Consider the following 9,616-nt stretch of genomic DNA (forward strand, 5'->3'; position numbering starts at 1 on the left):
CGTCACTTAGTGGAATGCCCTGACAGTTAACAAATGTGGATCTCGTGGCTAAAGAGTTTAGTCAGCTATTCACGACAACCATTGGAGCTTCAAGCCATAGATCCATGAGGTCCCCTGGTAGCTTGGATAAAGTCGAAACCAGTATTGAGTTAATTTGAAATGTTCAAAATTGATAAGAGGAAGTTTTATTATATATGATGTAATTGGAACTGATTAATTATATATGATATAATTGGCTAAAATATACTGAGATACATTATTTTGGAGAAAATTAGATATAAAATGAATTTATATCAAGTAGAGAAAGAAATATAGTAGATATGTGATATCAAAACTATAGGATAAATAAAATATGATTATATATTAATTATTATTGGTTATTAATATGATAATTAATCCAAAATTCACATTCGGACGTAGGTTAGTGGGGCAACGTCGGTTACTGTAACCGATGAAGTTAAAATGAAAATAGTTTTCATTTTGATCGATCGCCCAAAGAATTCGAGAAGAGCCGTGTTGTTGAGAATAGAAAATGATCGCTTATAGAAAATCGGAGCCTATCAATAGCACTCTCTACTTAAACGATCGTCCACCTCGCGCCTAAACGATTGCACGCTATTTCCTACACGATCGGATAGCTTCTCTAAACAATCGTATAGAGTGCCAATTTTTAGCTAAACGATCGCATACCTTTTCCTAAATGATCGTTTAGTAAATCCTACATGATCATGTAGCTCCTCCTAAATGATAAGCAGTCTGCTATGCGATAGCGTCTTTTTCCCGCCTCCCACTTGCTTATCGCATATACGATTCGTGTTTCCTCCTTCCTCTACCAAATTCACAAAGGCCACCCTTTGGGTTTTCAACTCCAAGAATACCTGGGGCTCTTTTCTGCGTGGTCGTCTCACGTGCGCCATGGCTTCACATGAACACAACAACGGGGAGGATACCACCACTTAGAACCCTCGGTATTCTCGGTGTGAGAATCCAGGAGGTGTGGGCTTTACTGGATTTGACAGAGGGAAGGAGGAAGGGAAGATCGTATACCACGACCAAGCAAGTGGGAGAAGTTTGATGTCTATTGTATAGACAATGCTTGATCGTTTAGGAAACGATATGTGATCGTGTAGTAAATAGGCTGAGATCGTATAGACAACCGTTTAATAAACGCTCAAGCACGCGATCGTTTAGCAAATCTTATGCGATCGTTTAGTAAACTGCGTGCGTGTATACGATCATGTAGAAATGTCGAGCTATCGTGTAGGCTCTCTGTTTGCTATGCGATAGGCTGTATACAACTCATGAGCGAATTCTCTGATCTTGTTGCAAAATGAAAATGATTTTCATTTTATTCTTCAGTTACGAAAACTGAATGTAACCTTCCACTATCCACAATTACGGAGAAAACGCCGACATAATTATCTTATAATTGTCCAATTAAAAATAATAAATATAATCATATTATATTCATTAACATATGGTTTAATATCACATATAAATCATATTTATATCCATTTTCCTCCAAATAATGTATCTCATACATAAGGTCAATCATATTATATATAATTAACCAGTTCAATCATATCATATACAATCGAACTCTCTCTTGTCAATTTGAACACTTCAAACTGACCCAAAAACTGTTTCTTAACTTGAATCCATTGAGCTACCAAGGGACCTTATAGACCTATGACGCAAAGCTCCAGCGGTACGTTAATAGCTGATTAAACTCTTTAGCCATGAGATCCACCATTCGTTAACTGCCACACATTCCACTAAAGATCGATAACTGCACTCTTCTCACCACAGATATATTTTTGTGTCCATCGGATATAACCAATCAACAGTACAATAACCCTTCACAGAAAAAGCATGTTTTTTTTTACCGCCGCACAAAGAAAATATTTTGTTGCGAATGAACAGAATATGACAATTCGAATAAAAAATCTACATAGAAAGGTTTGAAGTAAAGGGAGTCTGAATACATATTGGTTGTGTTTGAAAGGTTATGAATCGATTGCTCGTAAGTACATCTGGGTTAATTTACCGTTTTGCCTCTATAGTTACATCTAACTCCTTAAGTACCACTGATCCCCCTAATGAACAATAAAACATAGTCCTATTATGTGTGGACACCTCTCGGGTCATGAGAAGGTGTGTGGCACCACATCGTTCAAGCCTCAGAATTAGCCCTTAAGGGAACAAATCTATCTACGTACCCCTGCTTCGGGAATGAGTGAATTCCATCTTGTGTAGCTGAGTTCCCAGCTCCTAAGTCAGACGAATCCCCAAAGTGGTAGGTTTGAGTCGGCGATCTGGCCGCTCGCACCCATGTAAATCAAAGGACTACCCTCAAAGGCAGGAGTTCTCAACTCACTCAAGATTAAGGTCATGTTACCTATGGTCATCCTAGTGAAGTGAAGTCTTTGTCATGAATGACGTTATATAACGAGACTATAACACTTTGTGGTCCGGTCTTATATAAATTCTTTGTATAGGACGCCCCTGCTCGCATGTCCCCACATGAATGATCAGGATCAGACAATCTGTAGCAAGTCATAATACTTGTAACTATTCTACAAAGCGAGCCGCATCCATAGCGTTACTAGAATCAGGTTTCCCTCCTATATCCATGTACTACAGACTATTTTGATCATCACTTAAGACATGATCCACTTGTATGTCTCCACATACATGCTTAAGTTACAAATGACAACCATGGATTTTAGTTTATTGGTTTGTGGTAAAGCAAATAAAACATCCAATGTTTATAGACAAAAGTGAAGAAGATATCATATATTAAACATCACAAGTGTTTGTTCAAAATATGTTTACAAACTATAGGACATGAGAGATTATGGCATCATCCTCAACAGTCTTGTCAGAAAATGATACTACTGAGATCACTAGGCTGAAAAAAGAAAATGGCTGATGAGTTTGAGATAAAAGATCTAGGGAATCTAAAGTATTTCCTTGGAACGAAGGTGGAAAGATCAAGGGAAAGGATCTCTATTTCACAATAGAAATACACTCTTGACCTGTTAAAAAAAAAAAAGTATGACTGGACGTAGACCTGTTGACACTTCTATTGAATTCAATACGAACTTGGGAGATTCTGTCGAAAAAGTTCCTATTGATAAATAGAGGTATCGACGTCTAGTGGGACAACGGATTTACTTATCTCACACTAGACCAGATATTTCCTATATTGTCAGTGTTGTTAGTCAGTTTATGTTGGCACCTTACGAAGAACATATGAAAATTGAGAATTGAATTCTGAGATATTTGAAAAGCTCTCCGGGTAAAAGTCTGATGTTCAGGAAAACTGACAGGAAATGCATTGAGGCTTATACCAACTCTGATTGGGAAGGATCAAATATTGACAGAAAGTCTACCGCTGGATATTGTACTTTTGTGTGGGGTAACCTAGTTACTTGGAGAAGTAAGAAACAAAATGTTGTTGTTAGTAGCAGTGTTGAAGCTGAATACAAAGCTATGCATTTGGGAATCTGTGAAGAAATCTTGTTGAAGAAAGTTCTTTCTGATTTTCACCAAGACAATATTTTACCTATGAAGCTCTATTGTGATAATAAAGTGGCTATAAGCATAGCCAATAATCCTATACAACATGATAGAACAAAACATATGAAGATTGATAGGCACTTTATAAAAGAGAAACTGGACAAAGGCAGTATCTGTATCCCGTATATTCCATCTAGTAAACAAGTTGCTGATGTTCTCACCAAAAGTTTACTCACGCAAAGTTTTGACTCATGTGTTAGTAAGTTGGGTTTGACTGACATCTATGGCCCAACTAGAGGGGGAGTGTTAGAAATAAGGGGCTTTGTCGATAGTTTATAGCTAGTATTTTATTTTACCCTAGGTTTATTATTATTATTTTTCTGTATTAGGGCTTGCTAGAGCCTATAAATATGACTTCTCTTGTAACTCATTTTTATGTTAAAATAATAAAAATAGAATCTCTATCGTGGTTTTTTCTCCCTATTCTAGGGTTTTCCACCTAAACTTAATGTTCTCTATTTTCTATCTTTTAACTATATATATATATATATATATATATATGTTGGGAATGTCTTAAAACTTGTAGTTTGTAAACATTAGACATATTTCTATTCACAATAAAGATCTTATTGAGATTTCTTTCCACAAAGATGTTATTGAATTGCATTCATTCCTAAATCCAATAAACTTACCCATGGCTATAACATGAATGCTTAAACTTTATGTAGAGACATAAAAGAGGATTAAGTTTTAGGATATAGCCAAAAAGGTCTATAAGTATATGAATCGGTTTGGGTACCTTATTCTGGTGACACTATGGATGCGTCCCACTTTGTATATTAATACAAACGATGTGATCCCAAAGTCATTCCATGTAGAGACATGTGAGTGAGGGCATTCTATGCAAAAGGTGTTTGAATTATATCGGACCATGAGATAGTCACTTTTCTTTATAACAACCGTTTACTATTAAAACTATCTTAATCCTGAGGTAACTATGAACTCCTGTTTGTTCAGGATTATCCTTTAATCTGCATGGGTGAGAGTGGTTCAACATGGCCGCTTAATAAGCCTCCCGTTTCAGGGGTAAGACCGGATAGATAACTGGGGACTTAGTTCTGCAAGATCGAATTCACTCTTACCCATTTTAGTACTGACTCCTGGTCTTGAACAAAAGGGTCCCACCCTCTCGTGGCCGAGAGGGATTCGATTTATTAGTAGGACCATAAACCAATTATTCATTAAAGGATCAATGGAGACTTAAGTAACAAGATGTATATTGGGATTAGTGTCCTAATTCTCCCGGTGGTCTCGTAGTATGTAAACACCTATGTATTGTTATTAATAAAATAAATGTTATTTTCTATGCATTTACTCATATCCAATAAACTAAGATCCGTGGTTATTTCATGTAACTTAAGCATGTATGTGAGGCATACAAGTGGATCATGCTTTAAGTAATAATATAAATGGTTTGTAGTAGATAGATAAAAGAGGGATACCTTATCCTGGTAACACTACGGATACGACCCGTTTTGTAGATGTTACAAGTGTTGTAAAGTGCTACAAATGGTCTGATCCTGACCATTCATGTAGAGACATACGAGCGGGGATGTCCTATACAAAGAGTTTGTATAAGACCGGACCACGAGATGATTAATCTTTTTATATAACGCTGTTGATAATGGAGACTTACATTTCACTAAAATGTAGGTGACATGACCCTAATCCTGAGTGAGTTTGGAACTCCAGCCTATGAGGTCGGTCCTAATTAGTATGGGTGAGAGTGACTAGATTGCTAACTCAACAAACATACTTTTTTGGGGATTCGTCTTATTGGGGAGTTAAGAACTCAGCTACACAAGATGAAATTCACTCTTTCCCCGAAATAGGGGTAAGTAGATAAATTGCTCCCTCAAGGGCTAATTCCAGGTCTTGAACATAGTGGCCACACCGTTTCTTTGAAAGAGAGGGCTCAGTCATAGTAGGACTATGACTTATTGTTCATTAGAGGAATTAGTGGTACTTAAGGAGTTAGATGTAACTACAGGGGAAAACGGTAAATTGACCCAACTGTACTTACAAGCGATTTGTGAAGAGTCATCGCAATGTTGATTGGTCATATGGACATAGAAATATATCTATAGTACGAAGAGTGTAGCTGTCGGTCTGTAGTGGAGTGACCAATAGTTAATGGATGGTGGATCTCTTGACTAAAGAGTTTAGTCAATTATTCACGTGCCGTTGAAGCTTCAAGTTATATGTCCATGAGGTCCCTTTGGTAGCTCAATGGGTTCAAGTTGAGAATCAGATTTTGATTTGAAGTGTTAAATTAAGGAAATTCAATTTTATGTGATATAATTGATATGATGTATTAGATACATTAATTGGATGAATAAATATAAATATGATTTATATTAAATACCATAAAATAGAAAAAAAAAACATATGGTTATATATGTTTCATATGATGAAATATTAAAACTATAAGTTATAAATATAATAGATAAGTTGGTTATCAATTTATTTATAATATCTTAATTATAGATAATTAATTCTTCTTCTTTAATAACTGAATTGAGTGAGAGGTTATTACCGTGAGAAAAGAAAAATTGTTTTTTCCAAAATTAGTAGTTGATTAATTTAGAAAATCTCACGAAAAAGGTTTATAAAGTAAAAAGTGTTTTTTACTAAGCGATAACCATGAGAGCATACACAATCGAGCTAAGAGTTTGACTATACGATAGTTACTCGTTGATCATTGCTACATGATCAAGTAGCAAAGTATATACGATAGGTTTTCGTCTTCTAAACGATCAGTACATCGTCTATATGATAGACAGTCATCATCCCCAAAACAATAAACTAGGCCATAAAAGTACAAGAAAATCTCCCACTTGCCCTAGTCCAGCCGTGGGCAATCTTGTAGACCCATGCTCTGAAGGTGACTGATAGCTGGTAGAAATGCAAGCATTTTAGCCTTTTATGTAGAATTATGAGCGGCTAACAAGCAGAATATGCATGATAATACTAAAAATTTATGTGAAAAATGAGCTTGAGTCGTTCAGCACTGAAAATCTCTGCTAACCCAATATTATGCATTATTCTGCGTCAAAATGTCTATTTTTTGTAGCTATCGCAGGAATCAATCGAACATGTGTTGATTTCCAGACCATCGCAAAGTTGATCGCATGTGTTCATTGCATGATGTTGCGGTTGTATAGTAATAACTATGATAGAAGGTTGATCATTAAGGTGGGAGGAATGTTTGGTACTTCGGAAAAACAAGCATGAACGCATACCTGGAGTATCAAAAGGATAAGATGATGTTGACATTTCATTTACTACGTTAGAAGTTGCAATGATTCAATTGGGGACCACCAATTGTGAAACCCGGATTTTCATTATTCCTACTTAAGCAGGTGGCTAAGGAAATTTCTAAGTGTTGAATAGATTTTCCTTGAGTAGTTTTGAGTTAAGCTTTAATTGATGAAAAATTGGCTAAGTGTTGGACTAGGTATTGCTATACGTTGGCCATAAGATCTTGGAGAGATTACTTAGGCAAAGGGAGAACAAAAAGTGTGAATTTGGAAGCTTGACTTTTGGGGAAAAACTTGGAAAATTGGCTAAGTATAAACCTATATGATGGATGCGTTGGATGTGTTAGATGCATTGGATGATGAATGCGTTGGATGCGATGGATGTGTTGGAAGGGTGGTATGCGTCCATATGGCTGAAGAAAGAAAGTTGAAAGTGATGCGTTGGAAGGTTGGGATGGCATGAGGGTTGTCGGTGCAAAGAGCATGCAGACGCAAGGGTATGCGAGGATGCGGGGCAAGGCATGCACTGGAGGGTGCCATGCGTCCGTCCCATGCATCGATGCCAAGTGCCCATGCGTCAACGCCAGCGGCCGTGCCAAGCGCCTATGCATCGATGTGGCCGATCGAGGCCATACATTGGTGTCGTGCGACCTTGCAATGCGTTGGAGGTTGAAAATGGCTTGCACAATGGATGAGTTGGGTTGCGATGGTGCTGTGTTGAAAACCAAACGGAACCAAGGGTTGCTATGCGTTGATTTCATACTATGCATTGATGACCTACTATGCGTTGTTGATTACTATACATTGATACCCGAGGCTAGCAGTATGTATTGAGAAGGGGTGTTAGTCATCACCCTAGTGAACGCATATTGAGTGGAATAGACGCATAAGAAGGATGAGCTCATATGGAGGACGTCATCAGACATGTGGCTTGTTAGGAGGAATTCTTAAGCCTTAAGTAAAAGAGGTGGACACATAAGAAGTCATGCAAAGTTGAGGGCTATGCGTTGGTGAAAGGAGAAGGAGACACCTTGGCTTGCGCTGATGTAAGAATGCATTGATGTTGTGAAGAAAAGACACTTGGACATGCAGTTAAGGAGGAGGTGTCGGCCGTGGAGCAATCTTAGATGCCTATAAATAAGGCCAAGGACTTTAGATGAGAACTCAAATTCTCTTCAAAGGACATAAAGAAGAGTGTGTGAGGACTAATTGGGAGAAGATTATGCGTTGATGGAAGAACGCATGCGTTGGTCAAGAAGTTCTAAGAGGGGGGATGCTGTCGGGCAGAAAAGATAGGAAGTAGCATCAAATTGGAATGAAGAGTTCTCCCGTAATACTCATGCGTTTGATGTGATTTCAAAGACATCTGAAAGCTAAAAGAGTCTAGTTTTCAGGTAGTGCTTCCGGAGAAGAAGCTCCAAGGAATCGGGCTGGAAAGTGAGGAAAAGACAGAGGGGTTGATCTGTCGGGTAAGCTGGGCAAGTCTTGATATTTTGATGTTTTCGGCAAAACCATAAGAAGTAATGAGCTAAAATTTTATGGTAAGCTTCCTGAGAGATTTTAGAACATGTTTTCAGAAGGAAGTATCTTAAAATAAGGTCTGGAACTATGAGTAATCTAAGCTGATATTTGAAATTGGAATTTAAGGTTCAAAAGGGAAACCAAGGAAACTTAAGGAACTTCGGAAAGGAAAGTTCCTAACCAACCAAGGTGAGTGGTTATTGTATGTTGTATTATTGATGTAATTTCTATATATAAGTAAATATATATAGGGGATAATGTTAAATTTGCATGATCAGGGATATATGTTTATTTGATTACTATGCTTGTTAAGATATTGCTTGTAGGTTTGTTTTGGAAACTGAAGTTGTACCCGGGATATATAGTTAGCATGCTTGAAAAGGTACTTGACGGGAAAATATAGTCGGTTTCAGTTGGCGGGAAATGATAGTCAGTGACGACCGACGGGAAATATAGTCAAGCTACCTAAGCATAGCTAGCGGGAAAATAGTCGATGTGCACATTGGCGGGATAATAGGGTACAGGGAAAGTTTCCATAGGAATTGTTGATACATTGCTTTAATATACGTGTGAAAGTGCTGGGGAAAGGTATGATCATGCCAGGGATAACCAGTGGTAAAGCTGGGGATGTTCATATTATGTAATAACCAGTGGTCGAGCTGAGGTTGATTGTTTCTAACTAGCAATTGAGCTAGGGTTAATCCAGCGGTCTGGATGGAGAAATAATTGTGAACTTGTGGTAATATTCTTGTTGACTATGCATTGTTTTCCGAAAACTATATTTCTGTAGTCAAAGTTATTTGTTTATCTAAAGGCACCACTCACTGGGCTTTATAGCTCATATTTTCCATGTTTTATGTTTTACCCCCCCCCCCCCCCCTATTGGTAGCGGAAGGTGAGGAGTTCCAGGGTGCTACTAAGGTCAAGGTCTGCCACGTGCCACAGTTACACCTCCGGAGGGTTTTATAGTTGTTGTTGGAAACTTGTAATTAAGTCTTGAAGTTGTATAAATATTACATTGTTGTAATAAAATGGGCCTACTTAATCAATTGATTGTTAAATTTGTACATTGGTATCAGAGTTATTTCCGCAAGAGTTTTTAGGCAGTAAGTGTCAACAAAAGGGTTGATAACTACTGTAGTCACGTCCTTTCTCAGGCTAAGAGGGTAGTCTGGTGCGGGGTGTGATACCAATGCTGTTGGTGTTTGAGCTCTATAAATAGAGCCTTAGAGCCCAAATTCAAGGTATCCGAG

Source organism: Benincasa hispida, chromosome 2 (genome assembly GCF_009727055.1).
Source record: "Benincasa hispida cultivar B227 chromosome 2, ASM972705v1, whole genome shotgun sequence".
Taxonomy (NCBI): domain Eukaryota; kingdom Viridiplantae; phylum Streptophyta; class Magnoliopsida; order Cucurbitales; family Cucurbitaceae; genus Benincasa; species Benincasa hispida.